Below are 24,330 nucleotides of genomic sequence, written 5' to 3' on the forward strand. Positions count from 1 at the left end.
CAACTGAATCTACTGCCCCTCCATCTTGCCATATGTGAAGCCTGGTATTTTCATTTTTCCTCTAGCTGAACTCTGTCTGTAGGCTGGCTCAGCCGGCTGCAGGGCTGACCTTGGATGATTTTGAATCAGACCTGCCCAGATTTCACTTCTGTCTGAGACCGAAGTCAAGAGCTGTGAACATTATGAATGGATAGAGGCATCAGAAGGGGGTCTTTAAGCACAGCATTAGAGCCACTAGAAAGGTGACTGTACACAGGTCTGCACACACACTGTCATATCATAAACTTACTATTTTCATTCATGCATGAACTTTCCTCCTAATCCTCTGTCTCTTCAGTGGCCTTCTCCAGATTTTGTTGATTTTTTTTTTCTTTATTTGACTTTCCTCCATTGCCACAGGGTGATTAACCTGCTAGCTGGCATAGAAATTCTCAGTATTAAGGTTGAAGAAAGTGTTAGTTTGAGGAGTTGCTGAGAGCTGGGGACTGGGATAACTAAAACCACTAGCTTCAGTTATGGCAGGTCTGTCAAAAGAAACCAGGACTGGACTTAACAACCACTCTGACAGCAACAGTGTGAGCTTGATTACTCAGCTGAGGCTGCATACTCCATTGCAGTAAATCTGGCTGCAGGCATTTAATATTGTCTTGATCCTTTTGAGGGAAAAACAATGTGAAGAATCAAATTTGCAATGTCTGGTATTTTCAGCAGCATTTTATTAGTCTTTTTTGGCCCAGAAAATTCTTATACATTTATTACAAGTTGCAAATCTATTGTAGTTGCTGCTGCCATCCTCAAATAGCCAATATCTTGGCCTTGTGATCCCGAATACCTCAGAATGGCATATCTGGCCTCCAGAACTTTTAGCAGTGAGGTTCTCTCATGAATCATGACCACAGGTTCACTTGCATGACAGCCTATTCTGCAAAACAGGCTCTAACACATTTCTTTCAGCAAAATGTTAATAGATGGATGCCCATGAGGAGTCTTGGTCCATAATCCATGTCACTTTGGCACATATAGGATTAATACCAAGTTTGTTTTCCCTTTTACACACGCAGATGCTAAAACAGATATCCACATCTGTTGTAAACCTCTACTCCCAGCTGTGGGAATCACCTGGCTAGTTCCAGTCCACCGGGGTGGGAGGAGGTTCGACAAAGGTAAAAGACAAAGGAGGCTTTTTCTTCCAGGACCACAGTCCCATGGTTTATTCTCAGAACCAAGTCCAGGGAAATAAGAGGCAGCGGTAGACATGTGAGGACTTTTAAACTGGGGGAAAAGGGGAGCGGGAGAACAGGACCCCAACCAATGGGGTGAAGCTGAAGGGGTGGGGCAAGGGGAAGGAACCAACACACCACCAACCCAGGGGGAACATTCAATCCATATACAATAATCATATTATTATGATATATCTATATAGATAGATAGCTATAGATATAAGATATAGACATAGATATATATGATGAATCACATATATCCCATCCTTTTCAAAAGCCAGAAGAGCAGCCTATGTTCATTAAATGTAAATTCCTTACTTGTTTTCCACATAGCATTCTCCCAATGCCCATAGAAATTGTTATATAGACTGTGTATTAACAGTCATTACCTCTATGGAAGCTTCCTTCATTACTGCTTCAGGAGACCCTTAGATTATTGGATCTGCCAATAAATGTTCCAGCAAATCCCTCAGCACTACATGTGTGAAAGATGTATAGAGAGCTACAAAAAGGTATTTTTGATGATGTTTAAATAAGACATGGAAATAGGCAGGCCTCTTATGCACAGCTGCTAACACAGCACTTTATTAAAACAGTGGATCATAGTCTCTGAAAGCTGCTGAGCACTGTTTAAGATTCAGTCCCTTGCCTAACTTGATGTTAATGTCAATGAACTTCAGATCAGCTCCTTGATGAGTACTAGACAAACACAATAAGACTGATGCAAGTTGCTTATGTTTAGTGCTTATCAAAACATGACCCAAAGAAAATAAAATTAGTCAGAAAACATGAGATGAGTGAATGAGATATGAAGTGGCATAACATATGTCTGAAAAACAAATATGTGAAGAAATGACAAATAAGAAAAATGTTTTCCTAACTTCTTCTGTTAAAACTGTTGCAGTGAGTAAGGTTTTAGAAGGAGATTAGAAAATAATACTCTCTTTCATGACCCATCTTGTCTCACATTTTTTTCCCTTGCATTGGCCCAATTACCTTACATCTGGTTCCACATTTATTTACTTTTTGGTATTCACAAAATGGGTCTGTGATTCCTTTTGGTCTTCCTTATGCTTACTTCATAATTGATTTTCTCCCAGCTTTACTCAGACTGTTCCATGTGATTACCAGAATGATCCTCCAAGATTATGCCACTGAAGCCAAAGTGATCACATTAGAAACTCTCCCTGAGTTTTACAAAATGTCACTGTTCTTCATTTGATTCTTAGCTAGTGCTGATCAACCTGACACAGCAAAATGGAGGGATAAATGAGAGTGACAGTTTCAGCATGTGAGGCACTTAGTTTCACCCATTCCAGGTTCACATATTTTAACTTCATTGCTTACTTATCTGATCCACCAAGCACTATGAGGTCAGAAAAAGCAGAGGATGAAGGAAAAATGGTGAGACAGAGACCCAAGATGACAAGGCCTTAGACAGCTTCTTGAGAAGAGATCTTTGCAAGTCTCACCAGCAAATCCACATTACCTCTTCATCTGACACTGGCTGAAAAAGAGCTGCTCTTTCATTTTCTGGCACAAATAACAATAGTGGGCACTTTAAATTCCAAATAGGAGAGGGTGAAAATAAGAAAATAAGAAAAGTAGTGTAAGGTACATGCAGGCTGTTGGCAGCTAAAAAATTCTACCAGCAACTGGCCTTGAAGTCTGCTTAGCCTTGTTCATGTGAAATGAGGAGCTTCTGTTTGGCTGCAGCTCGTTTTAGTTCTCTAGGGAGTCAAGCTACTCTAACCCTCAGTAGATATCAAGGCACATCTCAGCATAAAAAGGAAAAGAATTTTCCACCAGCTGATGGTGGACCGTCATGGAGGTTAAAGTCTTCTCTTGTGAGAACAGTGTTCAGGTTGAAAACAGATGTTGAAACCACTTCTCAGCTATCAGTCAGTTTACCCACAGAACTCTCATTTCTCTTACACGAACAAATTTGTCCCATATCACAGACTTCATGCAGATTACTGTGAGTCCATGTTAATCAGTCCTCACTGCATGAAATACAGCTTCCACCATTTTCACAGGCTTAGTAACATTTCATGCAACATCTCTTTTGGTTTGTTTTTTTCTCACAGTGTGTGGAAAAATCAATCCTGCCTTACTGTATTTTCACAGTACTACAGGTAATATCTGAAACCCAGAGTTTATACTGAATATTAGAAAACTGGGTAAGTATGGCAAAGATTACAGAAGGAGTTCATGGTTGTATTAAAAATTTGGCACATATGGTAATAAGAACTAGGATCTTATAATTTTGTATTATGCTAACCTTATAGTCACAACTGTGTGGATACAAATTTCAGAAAAGAAAGGTTATTATTTAGTCAGAATTAATATTTGGTATCTACAAATTATGTAGTTTTCAATACATTATTTCTACTGATTCTCTAGGAGAAGAGAATACCCATAACCTGTGAAGTGAATCCATCTATAATAGAGATTATAAAGCAATTATCTGCAGTAATTTTCTAGCAGACAGTGGTGAATACATTCAGAGATTAAAACAAAAAATATGGTCAGATCATGTTCTAAAATTTAACCATGTAAAATACATACATGGGTTTTAGACCAGCATTAGTTCTCTTTACTGATCCTCTTCTGTGGTGGTTGAAAAAGCCAAAAACATATATAAAAGTAAGAGTAGATGCTGACTCCACAGGGACAGATTTTACTTGCTAAGTAAGAGATTAATTTAATTTCTAATAGATTGGTTCATTTGGAAAAGACTTACAACAGTCATCTATCCAACTGTGTGTTTCTGTATTTATTATGGAAATATGGGAAATACCCAGAAAGATGGAAACACCAGGTAATATCAACAGAATGCTTTAAAATGAAAAAAAAAAAAAACCCCTGCCACCGTGAATTTCATTAAAAGAAACACAGATTAGACTTCTTGGAAAATCATTCCTTCCTGAAAATGAAAATTTTTCGATCATTTTCACCAAAATGTCTTGCAGGCCACAACACACATCAAATGTATCCTAGAAAGAAAATTCAAGTGAAATTGTTTAGCTGGTCACTGGGTAGCAGCAGGCAGTCTGGTCCTATAGCTCATCCAGCTCAGATCGTGGCTGGAGAAGGGGAACACTGTCACATCTTCAGCAGCCAGACAAGAAGCAATACCAAGCATCTGACTGGCATTTGACTCTTTGATTACTGGTGGTATTGATTTATGTGATCAACATTTTGGGGGTTTTAATTAATTAATCTGTGAATAAAAAAAGAAAAAAAAAAGGAAGCTCAGTTTCTCTGGCTGTTTGCCCAACTATGAGTCACAGCAAGGTATTAATTATTTAAAGCAAAACTCTTTGCTGTTATTGCAAGTATTTCTCAGATTTTTTCCCACATCTTAATTTTTTGACAAATTAATAAAAATAGACTGCTGATTATTTAAAATATGAGAGCAGAAGTGCTCCTGCTTTGGTGAGTCAGCTACACATAAAGAAGCTAATACCATTTTGGCTAGAAAATGAAGAGGTAAGATTAGAGACCAAAATAGTATCTTTAATCTCATTTTTCACTGCAAGAGTATATGTATTTGAAGTCTTAGATATGATCTTTTTCTTTAATTACACATTGCTCTAAAACACTTTAAAAGCTGAAAGGGGCATATGACTCTCATAAATATGCAGAATTGCAAGCAAATGAAAGTTTTAAATCTCCAAGATTTGAAAGCCTTTTTCACGGATTGGCAGAACAATACAAAGGATACGTATACTTTGTAAAAGTTGAAGATCACTTAGATTTGTCTTCCCTTTGAATGCCTATCTTGGGAAAGGTTCAGCAATAATCTCTTATCTACAGATGTATTTCAGGAAGATGAGAACCAGCAGAAGATTTTAGGGTCTAAAACAAAGCAGAGAAGAAGAAATGTTAACATAATATGAACATGACTGTGAAAAACAAAATCAGTTAACATTTTGTTTCCTAAAATACTCATGGATGATGTTAAAATTTAAGTTAAGTTAAAATAAAGTATCAAGTTTTATTTTTCCATATTAATATCTTTCCAAGCCTATAAATACTATGGTTTTACATTTAAATTTTATTCCACTATAATCTATAAAGAAAATAGTTAAAAGTTACAAGCATTTAGAGTCAAATCAGGTGCATCCGTTTGGGTTTCTTTTACTAAAACTGGGCAATCAACTTAGAAAAAGTAGTCTGAATTCTGCATAACCCATCCAAAATGTTCTCTTTCTTGACTGCAGACCTCAACAACTCCCATATGAGTAGGTTAACCTTCAGTACAAAATGTGAGGCAGATCGGTGGACTGCAAAGTAGGTTCAGAGTAATATACAAAGAGATACTTAGGTTATGATTAAATATCCTGGACCTGATTTAGAGTACCTTAAGTCTATCCCTTAGATTTCCAGAATATCTTAACAGATTTTAAACTTTATTTTCCCAGAATTCAAGCTTCTCAACTCGATATCCTGATATAATAAACACATCAATAGCAGTGTCTCAGCTGCAAATATAATCTAAGCATGAAAAATTGCATAACTGAATGGCATATAACTCAGAGTGGTGCAAACTGCGTCTAAAACTTTATTACTAGGGCAATTTAAAGGAAAAATTACTGATTGAATGTTTATAACCATTCAACATTTCTTTAATGACCTCTAATGTGCTTCAAAGTGAGCATCTTTAAACCCTGGCCTAGATCACTCTACATCAGCTGTAAGGAACATTTCTTGCCAAGGTGGTTTATGAGCTTGACTATTACAAAATGACTAGTATATCTTAGTACTAGCCAGTAGTAATGTGAAAAAAAAAAAAAAAAATGAGATTCAGCATTAGTGCATGACCATGATGGGCAATTTTCAATGGCTATGCAGACCAAAAATAGTGGTCCAAATTAATTTGAGTGAAAAAGTGCAGGTTTTGACTAGGCCTGCTTTAGGCAATGGTTAACTATATCTAAATATTTATATTACAGGGCTACCCTATCTTTATACTACCTTCTTTTCCCCTGATGTAGGTATTGAGCCAGTGCAAACACTTACTTGACAGCAAAGGTGAATCTCAGAATCAGGAACTCTTACTCCATGGTCCATGATGGCAGTGGATTATCTCCTGCTGCAGCCTCAGCACATGTATGTAAAACCTAGATTCTGAGAACAGACCAAGTGAAGTGGTCCTCCTTTTTTCTTAGCTCTCTATTCCCCATATGCTCAAATGCAATAGTTTAACAATATAACTTCATACCTCAAGGACAACCAACAATTAAATTTTAATAGGCTCTGTTTTCAAATAGAAATGTTTCTCAACATTAGTTATACCTCTTGTTGCAGTTCTTATACCTGGAGAATAAGCTTCTCACATTCATATTGGATTTAAGGTAGATCTCATTAAGTTCTCCTCAGGGCAAGAAATCAGACACCATTAAAATTATTCTTTCCAATCCTAGTGGCTGGCTCTGACAATGCAGGAGCCTCCACCATGTAAAAATTGTGCGAAAAGGATGTTAAAAGACAAGTTTATTTGTGTTCTTGTGTTCTCTTCCTTTAAATGGGAATAAACCTGTTAATTTTCAGAGGTGATACCCAGAATAAATTTATTTAGGTGGATGACCAAGAGAATTTAATTAGAAGTCACATTACAATAAAGCAAAACAATAGTTATCTTGGACTGGAGTTATGACTGCAATTAATCTCCGGTGACTCTCTAATAAGCACTGCATCCTACAGCTGCTCAAAACATAATACTTTGCAATTGAAATACATTTTTTTAAAAGCATAAACTCCTGTAAGGGCAGTTCAAAATCTCATTTTGCATAACACTTTAACATATTTCTTAAGAAAAAGGTAAAGCAAATTTTATGTTCTGCACAATTCTCAAGGACTTTGTTCTAGATGCAGTCAGTTCTAGGTCCAGTGTGCAGATTAGTAAAACTGAGCATGATCAATTCTGATATTGAAGCTGGCACTGAACCTGGCAAGAGATGTAAAGCGTCAAAGGAAGGGCTTCTACAGGTATGTAAATCGGAAAAGGAAGGTGAAAGAAAACATACCACCTGATAAAAAAATTCTGTTAAATTGGTAAAAGTAGAAGACTGAGGTACTCAACAATTGTTTTTGCTTCAGTCTTCAATCACAGTCTCTCTTCCTGTAGCTCATGAGTGAATGGACATCAGGATAGGGACTGGAGGAGCAAAGTTTCTCCTGCTGTAAGTAAAGATCAGGTTCATGACTATCTGGGGAACTTCAGCTCACATGAGTCTATGGGACTTGATGAAATATATTCAAGAGTCTTCAGGGAATTGGGTAATATTGTTCCCAAGTCACTTTCCATGGTATTAGCAATTTCATGGCAGCCAGGAGAACTCCTAGGTGGCTGGATAAGGGGACAGATCCTCCTAGAAGCTGCGCTGAGGGACATGGAGGACAGGGAGGTGACAACCAGCACCAAGGATAAGTATTTTCTGACCAACCCAGTGGCCTTCTGTGATTGGGTGACTCCATCAGTGGGTAAGGAAAGGGCCACAGGTGTCATCTATCTGGACCCTGTCAAGCCTTTGACACAGTCCCCCACAACATCCTTCTCTCCAAACTGGAGGGAGATGGATTCAGTGGGTGGGCTGTTAGGTGAATAAGAAAGCGGTTGGATGGTCACATCCAGAGGGTAGTGACTCAGGCTGGACATCAGTGATAAGTGGTGTCCCTTGGGGTCTGTAGTGGGACCAGGGTTATTTAATATCATCATTAATAACATAGGAAACGGAATTGAATACACCCTCAGCAGATTTGTAGATGACCCCAAGCTGAGAGGTGCTGCTGGCACACCTGAAGGATGGGATCCAGAGGGACACAGACAAGCTGGAGAAGTGGCTCATGGAAACCTCATGAGGTTTAACCTCATAAGCCCAAGTGCAAGGTGTTGCACCTGTCAGAGCAGCCCTGGTTTCAGCCCAGGCTGGGGGATGGACAGATCACAGCAGCCCTGCCCAGAGGGGCTTGTGGGTGCTGGTGTGTGAGAGGCTGGACATGACCCAGCCATGGGCACTCCCAGCCCAGAGAGCCAAACGTGTCCTGGGCTGCATCCAGAGCAGCGTGGGCAGCAGGGCCAGGGAGGGGATTCTGCCCCTCTGCTCTGCTCTGCTGAGACCCCACCTGCAGGGCTGCATCAGCTCTGGGGTCCCTGCACAGGAAGGACATGGACCTGCTGGAGGGAGCCCAGAGGAGGGTCTGAAAAATAATCAGAGGGATGGAACATCTCTCCTGTGAGGAAAGACTGAAATAATTATGATCGTTCAGCCTGGAAAAGAGAAGTGACCTAATTTGGAGTGACCTAATTGCGGCCTTCCAGAAACTGAAGGGAACCTACAAAGAAGATGGCGATTATTTACAGGAGCATGTAGTGACAGAACAACAGGGAATCAGTTTAAACTGTAAGATAATAGGTTTAGATGAGGTATTAGAAAAAAAATTACTGTAGGGTGCTGAAGCACTGGAAAATGTTGCCCAGAGAAGCTGTGGATGCCCTATCCCTGGACGTGTTCAAGGCCGGGTTGGATGAGGCTCTGAGTGACCTGGTCTGGTGAAATGTGTCCCTCCCCATGGTAGGAGAGTTGGAGGGAGATGATTTTTAAAGTCTTTTCCAACCCAAGCCATTTTTTGATTCTACATTTTTGTTTTCCTGGATATATCAGGAATCTCATCAGAGTCCTCAAAAACACTGTTGATTATCTCCTCTGATATGCCTTCCACAGCTTTTACCACACAAGTGAGCAATTTAGCTTTAGTTTACAATGTGAGACCAGATTGCAACACTAGGTATAATCTGAGATGATCAGCTTTAAACAATATATACAATAACAATTATATATTGTCTTTAGTCCAGTAATAATTACTGATATCACAAGAGAAAAATGTCAGCATTAAAAATAAAAATGGCATGACTTTGCAATTTTAACAATATTGCATAAGGCAGAAAACACTCCACAGGTTGACCCTTAGCAACATAGATGTGCTTATGTTCTTGAAGAGATACAGATTTTCATTTTAAAAAAAAATCTCATCAGACAATACTCAGAAAAAGAAGAACACCGAACTGGGCACAAAATGAACCAGTACTCTCCAGTATTAAAATATCAATTATCAAATATCAAGATGTCAGTAAATCCATTTCGATGTTATGAATAGATATAGTCAAACTCGCTCAAACCTGTCCTTCCTGAGAGAGAGATGAGACTCTGGTAATTAGTTTTTAAATAAAACTTTATTTTTATTCACTGCATGTCAATAAGAATTCAAGTTAAGCCCCACACAATTAAAGCAATATAACACTGCACAAGTTATTGAATTTGTGCAGGGATACTTAATAGACTATATATTACAGTGCAGAAAGACATAATGTATCATATCATTTCTAAGTACAGGCAAATTTTAAAGAGCATTATTTCTGCAGATAGAAAGTACAACTATTCTTTTAACTATAGAAAGAAAAATATTTCTCTCTCTGTGTTAATGTGTCATAAAAATATTTCTATGCATATATAACTGTAATATTTTTGTGCAAAATTTCTCAGAAATTAGAACCAGACACAGAATTCTGTTCCAGGAAATCTCAGTGGATTCCCCTGAATAGTCCTGGTCTTCTCTGTACATATGAAATTCTGCAGTATGGAAACCTTCCCTCCTCTCTATAAAAGAGTAAGGTCTGAAGCATTTATCTCAAGTTTAAAGACAAGATTCATAAATATGATACTGAGGTTTATTCAGGGTGGAGAGGGTGAGTAGATCAGTTAGAAAGGATTTATGAAACTAATAATGTTCAGCTCCTCAGTTTAAATTGTATTGTGCTATGGACTAACACAAAATTTCTAATACATACTAAAATAAATTTCATAGATTACAAGAAATTATGAAGCTGCTGCTGTGATGCAGAATTAAAAAGTAAAAGTAATAACTCAAGAAACGGTAGATAAAGATTTGACTAGAAAGTGAAATTGTGGGCAATAAAGATGTAGTGGTAATAAACAGTTTGCCTTGTTTTCAATCTGCTATTCTCCACACAATGAAGAACAGTACAAGGGCAAGTGCTGAAGGGCTGCAGAGTACTGAGGTAGGAATAGTTAAGTATCATCCTGCAGTCACATCAATCACAATAAAATTCCACAGACCAAGGAGAACTTTTCAGAAGACGTGGTGTATTTACTCTTCGAGCCTAAGCTAAATCAGTTTCCTGAATTGTAAGTGAAAATTTGAAATGATAGATTTCTGAAGTGCTCAACTTGACCTGAACAGAACATACAAATGTAAAAAAGTTTTAGAGATGTGTTTGTGGAGCCACTGGATGTGCTCAGGGTGTGATACCCTTTTGCACAAAAGACAGTATATATATCCATAGAGACCTCCTGTGCTAGCATTAATATCCCTCTATCTCCTGCTACACAGGCTGGGCCCAAATCTTCACTTGTGTTCCTCTCCCCTGCAGACTCGAGGAGACAGTTTCTGCCTTCCTCGTGGAAGGGAGAGTGGGAGAGCTGAGACTGTTTTATAGGTGCTCTGTCCCACAGTGCCTCCAGATAAAGCTGCAGGAAGAACAGTCCTTTTCCTTCTGAACACCTTAGGCACAAGGACTTAATATTCTTTTAGGAATCTCAGAATTCTGCCCACAACCCTCTTGAGTCCTGGCTAATGCAAAGTCTTTATAAGATGGCAGAAGTGGGAGCAGCACTGACCCATGTGAGCCATAGGAAGGAACATCATCACAGGAATAGATTCCACACTGATCAAGAAGTTCACACAGAGAGAAACTGACTTTTGGTTGAAAGAGAGTAACTCTATACCAAGCTGGATATGAGGCTCATATGTTCTGCAATTTACACTTCCTATAGCTGTTGAGCAAGTATGAGAACACACCCTCTCCAGGCAAAGTTTTTGCCTTTTTCCGTATGCATACTGCTTAAAAAACAAGCGTGTTTTTCCTGAAGTTCTTCCATTATTTTAAAAATTTAAAATGTGGGTATATTGCTTTATTTGCTCTAGCTTCTGAGAAAATGAGAATATCAGAAAGCTACTGCCTCATTTTACTTTCGACTGAAAATGTTGGAAACAAAAAAAAGTCATCATTCAAAAAGTATATCTAAAAAGCATGGTGATCACAAGCAGTCAGTAATATGTGTCAATTAACTTTTTTTATAACTTGACATGCCTACTAGTTTAATATGCTCTGTTCATTGTCATAAATGTATCTTTTTTCTGCCTATATAATACTTAAGATACTTTTCCTGAAGTTCTTGCAGTAATTTTAAAATTTTCAGTGCATTTTAATGGATGTCCAACAGAAACTCAAATGTAAGCAGACAAATATTCATAAATAAATCCATAAATAAACCACTAATAATCTAAAAAAATAAATATTCAATTTATCATTTTAAACATAATTAAATTGTGAAATATAAAAATGTTAATAAATATTTGCTGAAGTAAATATATAATGATTCTGTATAACCTTATGCTTACCAAAAATTACTGCAGTTATTATAAAGTGTAAAATTATTCTGTATGAAATTATGGTTACCAGAAATTACTGCAGTTATTATAAAGGCAGTATTTAACTTGAAATCAATACATCCTTATAGCTATCAATCAAGTTTTGTAAGCAAACACTTAAATGACAAAATGCAAAGCAAAATTGAAATTGATGCTGCTGATGTAAATCAGTCAAAGACTGACAAAATCCTTTTGGCAGCATTGCACAGCAATCACTTGTGTAACTCCCTCTGAGTCTTTTTGCAAGATGAAGCATTTGGTGCTGATTTTCGGTGCTCAGTCATCTCTCCAGAAGGCACTTAGGAGCAGCAATTGGCTTTGCAGTTATTTCCATCACTGTCTTTCAAAGTGATCTTAATGGACCATGTGTTCTCAGTAAAGGGCCTATTTCTCCTCTGAATTCCTCTGCATATTGGGGAAGGATTATCCTGTCACATCACTGGGAATTATAACTGAGTCTCATAAGCAATTGGAACCCAGGTGTCTCCAACATTTTCTTCCACACCCAAGAGACAAGGCCATATCTGCCAGATTACACTGAAGGGACTTGCAGTGGAGCAGCATTGCTCATGGAGTCCCTTAGTCCCTGGTACAGAGCAGTACCACAGTTAGAGCTCTCCTACCTGCCAAATGTCACCCTGAAGGATGTTTTTGGCCAGTTCAGTGACAGCTGTTCTCACCTGAATATGAGAAGTACCCTGTTCCTCACCCATTTTTTTTTTTTCCCCCCCAAAATGTATTGATTTTTCAAATAGTTTTCTGCAGCCTTTCTTGCTTGTCTTGGCTTTAGATGTGGCTTGACATCTTCCCTCTTCTCCAAAATTTCACAACAAGAAGCAAGAAACCACCCTAACCAAAACAAACCCTGTAGGAATCCAGCTACAGAGATCATGTCTGCAAAATGCCATATCATTTCTGGCAGTTTTAGAACTTCTCAGTAAGAAACAGTGTAAGTGTGTAGAGAAACCTTAATTACTGTCTTGTTTTCTAACAGCTTCAGCTTACCAGCAACCTAATTCCTTTCGAAAGTTTAAAGAGCAAATGTATATATATAATCACCATTTATGTATATTCAGTTTTATGTATTTTCATTTTATGTATATTCAGATAATTTCCTGGTATATGACAATTTTAAATTTTGAATATGTTAATGACATGCAGATTGCATAACATGTCTGAATTAAGAAAATCTGTTTATATATATATGTATTTTATATATGTATTTTGCATAAATTAAACTCCCCAAGAGTGGGAATATTGGTCTAATGTAAAAATACCTCACAGGGGAGTTATTTGTAACTATGTTTGATTATTTTGCTGGTTTTTTTTTTAAGAGAGAGGCTTTTCTTAAGCAATCTGCCTAAAATTTTACATCATTGTCCATGCGATAAAAATTTTATTACAAAACCCACACGAAATCTATATCACTAGATGTGTTCACATTAGAGTCAGTGTCAAAGTCTTGCAGAAACACTGGGGACCAGATCCTTATGGATTGCTCCATGCAGCTCAGTGACACGTGAACTCCTGCCCTGCTAATGCTGAAGAGCAGTTTCCATTCCAGGGAGGCTGCTCCAGTCCCTGACACACAGTGGGAAGAGGGAAGCAGGAGCTGCAGCAAACCTGCTTGTGAGGAGTTGCACAAGCAAAGCCCAAAAGAAACCTTGAGAAAAACACTCGGGTGTGGGCAGAGTGCACTGGATTTCAGGGGACAAAGACTCAGCTGCAGACAGATTCCAGAGCATGCACATGGCCTGGGTTCAGATGCCTGCCTGCTGGGCACCCTAGCAGAATGCAGCCTCTGGAGCACTCAGAACCTGGAGCCATGCAGGAATAGCCAAATCTTCCTCCTGACAGTAGTTTTGCAGCCCTTTATAGTGTCTGAGTGACAGAAAAACACTTGGGTCTTTTATAAAGAATAAAACCCAATTCCTTTTGGACTTTACAAAACCTTTGCTTTCTTGATTTTAAATAAAATATTTAATTTTTGAAATTATATTTATTTATTTTTATTGACTATTTAATAATAATTATCTGTTTCAGGCTTCATAACCAAAAGGGTTTATAAGGTGATTTTTTAGGGGTTTTTTTGGGTTGTCTGTCTGTAAAATCATGCACCAGTTTTTTACACAGATTTAAAAACATTTGCAGTATCCCACCATTTCTAATTCGGTACATAAAGTGTTTGGAAACAATTTCCCAGCCAAAGTTTTAACAGGTTGGGGAAAAAAAAATCTTCAGTAATGGCAGTGATATTAACAGCAAGAGCTTACAAAAAAAGTTAAATAAAAATCATGACAGTGTGCTCATTAGTGAGGATATGTGCAGGTAGAAAAACGCAGGCAAGGCTGCAGTGGCACCTGGCTTCAGTTAGCACAGGCATTGATGGCAGTGAAGATACTTGCACAGACTTTTGCTTCTAATGGCAGACTTTCCTACATTCTGTGTGTTTGCTCTCCTGTTGCATGTGTTGCCTGCAATTAGCTGTTACTCACCCCAAAATGCTGTTTCTTCAGGGATGTCCTTTTACCCAAAGTAAGCACAAGCTGGCTATCATGATGCAGATAATTTCATGTGCCTTTGACCCATCTGTCTATCCTGCCCCACTACTGGAATCACTTACCTGTCTTACTTTTCCTGTCTCCCCAGGATACTTTCACAGTTAATCACTTCAAATTTGCAAACATTTTCACTCCCATTTTTTTATCATTTCTGATGGAATTGCATATATATCTGAGAATGGTGCAGTGCAAGCAAAACCCATCAATACTGTGATTTCTGTGAATTACTCAATAACATATTTGCACTACAGCTATCAAGACTGTAATTTTATGAAGTAGAAGGATTGCTGGTCCAAAGCTAAAATAGGGATTTGAAAAACATTCACTTAAGTTGTCATAGCATTTAGACAGCCATTGACCAGTCTGTTCACTACATGTATTTTAACAGCAGTGTTCTTCAGCAAGCAAACTCAACAAGCCAGAGACCAGCACACTCCTCCCTTTGAGTAGCAGGAAAGTATGCACTCTCATGTTGCAGCACCAGTAAGCTCACTTTGCACCCACTTACCAAAGTATAAGATCCAGATCCAACAGCACTTACCTCTTTGGAGTACTATGTAGCATTTCATCGAGTTTTCTGATTCCTAAATCCTTCAAATACCCTGATAGGCAAGATGTGAGATGCAGAGCCCTTCTGCCAGCAGAGACAGTTGTCTGGAGGAACAAAATAGCATTTCTGAGCACTAACTTCCAGAAGAGGCAAGACTCTTTACATATATATATTTACACTTAGAGAACTACTCCACCGCCCCTCTATTGCTTGCAAGTAATTCCCATAAAAAAGGATAATAAGGGAATACTGAAGAGGAATACAGAAAATTTAAATATTTTAGCTGCTTAACATATATAATTATAATTAATCATTATTTAATATAGTTTTATATCATGTTAGCAGTCTAGAGCCTTTGTTGGGAGCAGCTGTTCATTATGCAAACATACAGTGTACCCCCAAAGCAGGGCTAAAGGAGTTGAATGAGGTTTGGAGTGCTGATGGGGAAAAGGAGGCTGTAGAGGAATGCTGGAGAAGTTATCACAGTCCATTTGGTATCTGATACTTGAAAAAGTGAATTATATGGAATATGTAGCCATATGCAAACATGTTCTGTGTTGCAAGCTGCACATCCCAGCACAGTTCTCCTGCAATACTTTTGCAGATGCCTTTTACCAGAAGCCACTGAAGTCAGAATTTGAAAAAGGCATTTTGGTTGCTATTTTTCTTTCTTACTTGTTATTTTTTCATATTTTTTGAGGAAATGCCAGAATGCTTTTATATTGGACAATGATATATATTTCTTCATAGAAAATAAAAACGTTTTTGGTATTTGCTATGTGTTGTTTGGCTTCAAAGCCCAGCTTCAAGATTCCCAATTGTTTCAGCTTGTGCAACAACCTTTCTCATTTCCCTTAGCATGCTACAGTTTTCCCTTGTCAGGGAAATGCTTTGAAAGTAAGCAAAAATAAACAAATATTTTTTCTTCCGCCACTGAGTCATCTGAACGTACAGTGCCAAGTCACAGCCTTTTGTCAACCCTACTGAATATTAGTCCTTCAGCATTTGCTGTCACTGGAGGCAAATGTGATATTGCTGACTTCTGTAATAACATTTGATGCTTCACATAAAGGCACAAAAATCTCATTCTGGAGGACAGGTCCCCAGCCAAAACCACTGGCTGTTCTTCCCAGAACTAATGGCACATGCAAATAATTATAGAGAGCTGGTGTTTCCAACTTTATCCAGCATCTCTTAAGAGCCTGTAATTTTGTAAAAGGTAAAATTATAAGTGCCAAGACATTCACAGACAAGTATTGTTCACTTAGCCTTTCTCCAGCCACAAAGATACGTGATATTATGGGATATAGGTGAGCTACAATGACAATGCAAGGAATATTTGTGGCATCTGAACACCTTTCAAAGACACACCCCCTTGATAATGGGGCCACAGGAACACAGTTCTTATGATTCTGGTAACTAGAAATAGAATTTCAGTGTTCTGTATTTTTAAGAATACAGAACTGAAAACAGTAACTCCAGACTGCTCAAGTATTTCCATAGTGCCATGAATGTTATGATGATAGTGTTAACCCAAAAAATCACTTTACTCAGCCTATAATTTTCTGTACAGTTTTGCATTTTATCTGAATGACATACAATGGAGATTGATATTAACTTCAGGGAAATCTCGTGCCTTTCATTGCCACACTTCAAATATGTCAGAACAGAAAGGGAGAATAACACTGTGACAGGGAATTTAAACATGCTGGATACCTGGGTCACAAATCTGAGGCATATTTTGCTCAGTTTTTCGAATTATTTCAGCTCTAACACCTGGCTTCTTTTCATAATGTCCTATAAAATTCTAACCTATTTTAAAATATATATAAATTATTCCTCAACAGTGAGGTAAGAATAACTTCAGGAGGTTAAAACCATTATTAGGTACTTTGAGTTTAGACGTGTGGCCTATGGGGAACTTCTGGATCAGGAGTCACCATTTCAAGTACTGCACAAAAGCAGCTGCCTTGCCTCTAGGGTCACCTCCTGAAATCCCACAAGAAGAGGTACAATGGGGAAGGGATCAAGGAGGAGAATAGGGGACCTTTGATATGGGTCAGGTCATACTCAGGTCCAAGGAGGAGGCTGGGCTTACAAGAAAGTGAGGGGAGGAATTATTGCCCACAGGCTGGTGGAGAGGATGGCAGAGATGATCAGATCTTGTGGGAAAAGAGAGGACATGATTGCTGCAGAGCACGGCCTAAAACTTAACCCAGCTAAAGGTTCAGGCTTTATCTCAGCTGTGGTACAGTGACTGCTATAATGAAGTGCTAGGGATTTCAGACCATTCCCAGTGTAATTCTACATGACTGTATCCAAGGAGAGTTGACGTGACTTTTAAAAACAAAATAGCAAATGAAAAGTATTCACTCATTAAGGGAACAGTAATAAACCTGAATCCCTGCAGAACAACTTGGTTAGATAAACGAAACAATAATCAAACATCTTAAACCACCCACCTCAGTGTGCACAGCCTTTAATTTAACCCATTGAGACTAACTGAATTTGTGCTTATGCCCTTGCCAAGAGCCTGGAAGCTGACTGCTGCAAGGAAGGCAATTAGTAAGATGACATAAAACCCAGCCTTTCATTTCCTGGAGAGTAATGTACACTAATGCAGAGGGGAAGAAAAACACAAATGGAAAAATTCTGTTGTCACTCACAGCAGAAGTAAAAAAGCAAAACATTATGAAATTATATTGAGAGGAAAATCAGAAGGAAATCCTGCACTTCTTGCACTCAAAGTTGTAAACCTACAGCAATAAAAATAATTCTTAAAAACACCTTACTGCATCTTTCAGATGCCACCCCTATCTCCTCTTTATGAGTAACTGGTTTGACACTGGAACTCAGAATTTTCCATTAATCTGCCTGCAGATGGGAAATTCTTTTGTCCACAACTCTGCAATCCTCCATGCTTGTTAATTTACACTGAGGGAATCCTGTAGTCTCTTTCCCCATTCCTTCTGCAGTGAGTTATTGTTATTTTGGAAAGGAGAACCTGTCAGAATCAGTACAAAATATATGCTAGGTGACAAAATCATAAGGAATACAGGGTAAGGGAAAGCTAAAGTATTTAAAAGTATGTTAAACACTCAGCAGGCCATTGGCAGCCAATTAGAAACAAACAAACAAACAAAAAATAAAACAAAACTCAATAAAACAGCCAATTACTCTGTTGCTTAAAAGATGTTTTAAACTGTAACATAAATTGAATATAACTTATTTTCATCTTTTCCAGAGCAAACTATTTTATGATCCCCACGGTACATCTCTTATAAATAAATCGGCTTCAACACTTGCTCACCAAAAACTGCAGAGATCATCATCTCTCTAGCAAAAACTCACTAGGTATTATCAATTAAGCAATGAAACTCAGAGAAGTAAGGAGATTGCTGCGTCACAAAAGAAATGGGGTTATTTTTGAAAAACAGAGATTTCTCAAGGATGCATCACAGGGAGATTTTTTTAAACCGAGAAAGAAGTAATGCCAGAAGAGCTAATCATTCAGCAGTTTAGGATGGCAGGTAAGCTGGCTCTTTCTGTACAGAAGAAAGCCTCCATTTACAGTCTGATGATGTGCCATAAAATGGTGTTCTTGTTTTTCAGCCAACCTTTCTCCCAAGATAAGTACCGAGTTAGAGACATCATGTCAACTTTTCTGAGGCTACTGTTACTTTGACATCAAGAGCAGAGTGCTGCTTTAAAATATTTCTGAAGATTAAAGTGAAATTAAAGAATTCTGAGAGTGGTCAGAGTGTCCTGAACAATTTGAATTATTTTATCGAAAGGGAGCCTGGAAATATCATACCCTGTATGAACAGAACAAAAGGTGATTCCTTTCCTTCTATTTTAAAAATGGCGTCAAAGGGATCTCAGAGAAAACAACTACAGAAAAATAGATGTTCAATTTTGGAAATGTTCCACTTGTTTAATCAAACAATTAATGACCACTTGGATGTTTTTAGGTATATTTGAGCTAAAGAGCACAGCAAAGGGTGCTTACTATTTTCAGGGAGAAAGAAAGCAAAGTTTTGGGGTATTTTTTCATTTAATTTGTCATTTATGGCTTGCTTCAGAGATTCCACAAATAAATGTGTTCTGGCCATCCATGTTGATACTGAGAAGAGAAGCATACCAGACTCTGTTACTGATTTTGCAATTGAGTACATCACAAGCTGCAATGACTTTTGACCTTAGCAGAAAGTAAGGAATGGAGTCTTAGGTTTGGCTTGTTAGCTTCTCTCTACTCAAGAACTGTGTGTGTTTTATTCAACTTCACCCCTGATGCTGCAAAAAACTCATCTTTGCTCTCACCACCAGTTGCTGTGACTCAAACCCTAGCAAAGCTCAGCATGTCAGAACACCAGAAAAAAAAAAAAAAAGGTACCAAGAAAATTAAGTGGTGTCCTCCATAACAAAAGAGGCAGGATCTGATCTCTTCTGCAGGGTCCAGCCCAGGGACTTGGTAGCTGCCCAGGGACACTGGTGGCAGAGCTGTTCAGTCCCAGGAGATGAAGCTGAGAAACCTTTTTTCACTTCAAGCAGTGACAAACAGACCCCTAACATACCTTTTCTGTGGCATATGTCATTGAGAAAATAGTCACAGGGCTTCCATTGGCTGATTCTTCTTTTTAGGTATAAGTCTAAAAGCTGAGGGAGCAGGGGGTAAGGAGCTGAACAGGCAGGCAGAGCAGTTTTCCAAACCTCCTGTATTTCACAGGAAAGTGTTTCCTGTTGCTGGTGCTCATGTGCCTTTTCTTCATGTCCCTTTTCAACAGCTTTTCACCAAAACAGCTTGTCAGGCCTCTGGTTTTTAACTTGTCTCAGATAAGTCACTTTTTGAAACAGGAGGTCAGAAAAGTAATAAAAATGCAGAGCCCAGAAGGGACTTTAAGTCCATCCTTCTGTAAGAGTAAATTGCAACCAAGCCACCTTGGAGAAATGTTTTTTTTCTGTGATTTCTCTTCACGGTTTGTTCTAATGCACTGTTTCTTACCAAGAATCTTTTTATTAACAATTCTTCTATTTCCCAAATAAGCTCAGTTTTGTCTTGTGCTATTCTGCCAGAATCAGTCATTCTTTTCTTCTATAATAAATTTTGATAAATCAGAAAACAAAACAAGATTTTGTAGGTTTCTTCATTCAGCTGTTCTCCAGAGACAGGTTTTCAGACCACATGTTGTTTTTTCTCAGACTGTTTTTATTTGTCTATATTTTTCTTTGAGTGTACTCCTCAAAGCTCAGGAAACTTTTTGAAATAAGCAGTCTCTATTTCCAAGATGATGTTATGTGAGGTGCTCCATACATAATTTTCTCCTGAACTCCTGCCAACAACTCCAGTTATTCCCAATTCTATAACTGCAAAGTTAATTTTTTATCTTTCAGTTCCACACATTGCAGTTGTTCTCTCTGAATTTCATCTTCATGTCACCTCTCCAGTTTGTAAATCTTACATGTCATGTTGTCCTGCTCCCTGTTCTTCAGAAAGACTCTCAATTTGTTGCCACCTTGCAAGTAACTCTCTGGACATAAACCAGGTCAGATAACCTGTGGTGCCCATTTGAATTCTCCTGTAGACAGCTTTCTTGAAGTATTTTCCCTGTTGATTTGTGAAGTTGTTCATCCTAAATTACCTTTTGCATCTATTTTTCAAGTCCCTCTTTGTTACAATGTCATATGAGACAGTATGCAGAGCCTCTCCAGTGCCCATTTCTGCTCATCTAGTACCATAACACTGGTGGGAAAGGATGCTGTTCTTGAACAATCTGTGCTAGCTTTCATATTTAGTTTATTGACACTGAAGTTCTCTTGAAACGATTGAAAAGTACTGGAACAAATATTATGCTGCATAGTGAAAGCAGGCAGACTGAATGTCATCTTTCTGTTAATGATAATCCTTAACACTTCTTCATTCCTTGAACTTTACATAACCCCAAAGATTTTTCTATTCATTTTTTCTCCAATTTTTAAAAAGAAAAAGAATATTATCCCAAGGCCACTTTGCATGGAGAAAAATGGACTATCAAATTCCCAAAGATGCATAGTAAAAAATTGCATTTTATTACTCTGTGATGTGACAGTTTGAAGGTACTATTCACAAACTATGAGTCAGATTTGAGTTTATGAATTCTATGCCTAAACCAGCAATACAATAACATACACAGTATGTCTGCTGGAAAGAAGCTACAGAACAAACAAAAATCAGTTTCCAGAAAAGATCCTAATTTCTGTGAATCACCACAGCCAATGAGGCTTTCAGGAGAAACATACAGAATTTGAGGGAAAAAAAATCCTTCAAGCAGAGTAAAAATCATGAGGAATTAGTGGTATCATTAGGAAAAGGGGATTCAGAAAAGTGGAGGAAGATTTCCACTGAACAGGAAAACAGTGTTAGGGAAAATAAATCAAAAACAAACCAGAGAAGAATCAGAAGAGGGTAGCATCCAAAGTATGTGTAGAGAAGAGTGCCCACAGTTGCTCAACACCACTGACACTGTCTGGGCTCTGCAAAGCTAACGCATACTTTAAAAAATATTAACGGCAATTAAATGTTCTGAACTTGGCAAACATAGAAAGTTCATGGGGGTTTGTATCATATAGAGCACTCAACCTGTTAACTCTTTCAAAAGAAATATAAGCCCCATTTCTTCCCATTGTCTACAACAATGTGATGACATCTATGTAGCAGCTTAGTCTCTTCAGGCTCTCTGTTAAGGCTGTGCATCAAGTCACACCTTCTCTGCTGGCCTTCATTTCATTTGTGTTTGGCACACAGACATGTAGGATTTTGGATAGAGTCAGACATCATCCTCCTTACTGAATGCATAGTGAGCACCTAAACTGTGGGTTAGCTGAATGACAGTAAACTGAAACATCAGTTACTGATTTTTGTAAAAAATGGTTCAAACAAGTTCAGGGGTACTAGTTATCTGGTAACTGATTAAAATTTTATATTTTCATTTTAAAAGATGGTGATGTACACCATGTCATGTTCAGTCTGCAGTTGTCCCACAATACAAGAAGTCTCTCCAGTATCTTTAAGCTCATCAGAGGAGCCCTTTTAGAGCAACACTTCATCACTATGACAGACTATTTGTACTAAAGTTGTGCCCAGACTTTCAGGCACATACATGAACCAAAACAGTTCTCTTTATGAAGAACTTGCCCCATGAGAGAAAGACAGGCAAGGTGGAAAAAAGGAATAAGGCAACAGCTGAGCAAACACAGGAAATTCCATGGTTTCCTGTGGGTAGAATTAAGTGAAAGTAAATTAGTATGTTGGTATATAAAGATCTAGAAGATGGCAGAAGAGCAATTTGTACAAGGTAATGCAACAGAGATGAAAATATAATGTGGTAAAAGGCAGGCTAGACGAGGAAATCATAAACTATTTGCATCATGACTATGTGGTTAACCCACAGAATCATGACTGCAGGATATTTATATATGAGTGAGAGTGTGTGTGTGTGTGTGTGTGTGTGTGTGTGTGTGTGTGTGTTACATATGTATATATGTGAATATATTTGTACAACTCCATTTCCTTCAAAGAGATGATTCACCACTTTAAATAGTACACACAGAGCAGCAAGATAACAGCATGTGCATTAGTCTGAAAGTGAAGTCACATAAGATTTTCACTGTCCTTCCTTGGTTTGGCAGAGTTTTTTTACTAGTGACCATGCTGGACCTCTGGCACTGAGAAGATGGTGCCTCTTCCTACAAAAATCCCCTACAGCCCTGTGCACTTTTGCAGTGTTCCTGTTTATTTTCTACTGAAATTTCTAATCTGCACAGCACCACAGTAACTACTCAATGACAGTTTAAGAAGTGCAAATTGTACTAGCTTCCGGGGTCAACAGACTTCACACTTGGGACCAAGTGCTGCTGAAATCTGCAAGAAAAGAAGTTTAAAAAGCAAATCCGAGCTCTGACACTGCAGTGCGCCTCAGCCCTGCTGAAAGGCTACAAGACAAATCCTGTGGTAAAGCCACACACAGAGACAGCAGACTTTTAACTTAGGAGGGAGGTTTTGAGACACAACTTTCAGATCCTGTTTGACAAATCTTACTCCCTGTCTCACCTTCCCTGCTGCAAGCCTGAGAGTGCTCAGGAAGCAGAAGCAGGTACTAAGGCAGAACCACCTCCTGCTGTTAGACCAATCTTAAAAGAATTTTTCCCTTTGTCTTTGTCTCCAAGAGCTTCAACAGATCTTCCAAATGAGCAGGGATTTCCAAGGACCATAATAAGGACCTGCAATAAGGCAGGCTGCAGGGGTTGTAACTGTGCTGCTCTAAAACTGTAAACCCTATAGATGGACCCAGCGAGGGGCTCAGTGGGAAAGCCCTACTGTAACCTACTGGAATCTACAACAACTGAAAGCACAGGGAAAAATGTCCTGCAAAACACAGGTCTGGAAAAGTTGATACAGAATATGAGCAAGAGACAAGAACCTGAAGCGTTCACTGTTTTTCTCCACAGGTCTGGAAATTAGAGCATATACTAACATGAGCAGACCAGTTCCCACACACCTGCATAATCCTTGAAGAATCTCACATAATTCTAGAGGAGGGTGAGGAGATCAGAGCCTGCTCTAGCTATTCTGATCATCCCTGGAAGCTGAGTGCATTCAGCACCTGGAAGGTTAGTTCTCCCTTCTCCCTGGGAATACAGTCAGTCCTCCAGTTTGAAGTTTCTCAATAGGTTTTAATAAACATCATAAAGAGGCATCTCACCAAAGCAATTTCTTTTTTTCTTAGACATAGCTTGCTAGATAAATTCCATTAAACTCTTATCTGTGTGAAGGTAGGAATAAATCTGCACAACTGGTTAGCCAAGAAAAAATAGTCCAGAATAGTGCATTATGAGACAACCCAGAACATTCTTCTTGCTTATCACACACAAAGTTTCTTGTTCTCTAGAAAATTCAAGGACTAAGGCTTTGCTGTCTTGTGAAAACAACTTGATCTGTTGAGGGGTATTTGTTACTTCCAAGAGTTTATACCTGATGTAAGGATATGTTAAGAGTTTTAAATATACACAGTAGAGGTGAGAATGAATGACTACATCAAATAACTAATTAAACTGTTTTGGAGAAAGTGACAACTTAAAAGGGAAAATGATAATTTTTCCTCACTTTAACATGTTATTGTGATGAAAATTACATTCTACACAAGATGAGAGAAGTAATTTTCAAATAAAAACATCTTTGAAACATCAAAGCTTTCAATATCTGAAATGTAATTTATTTTTTCCATCTGATAACAGAGCATATTTGATCTTGTTGTTTTGAATATGATTCTATCTCAGTTAAAAATATCCTTTTGTTGGAGATTTATCCCTGAAAGGTTAAGAAGATTTCAATCAGTTTAGTGGCAAATATTTAGATTTTTATTTTTTCTTCTCTTCTTCTCTTCTCTTCTCTTCTCTTCTCTTCTCTTCTCTTCTCTTCTCTTCTCTTCTCTTCTCTTCTCTTCTC

This window comes from Parus major, chromosome Z (genome assembly GCF_001522545.3).
Source record: "Parus major isolate Abel chromosome Z, Parus_major1.1, whole genome shotgun sequence".
Lineage (NCBI taxonomy): Eukaryota > Metazoa > Chordata > Aves > Passeriformes > Paridae > Parus > Parus major.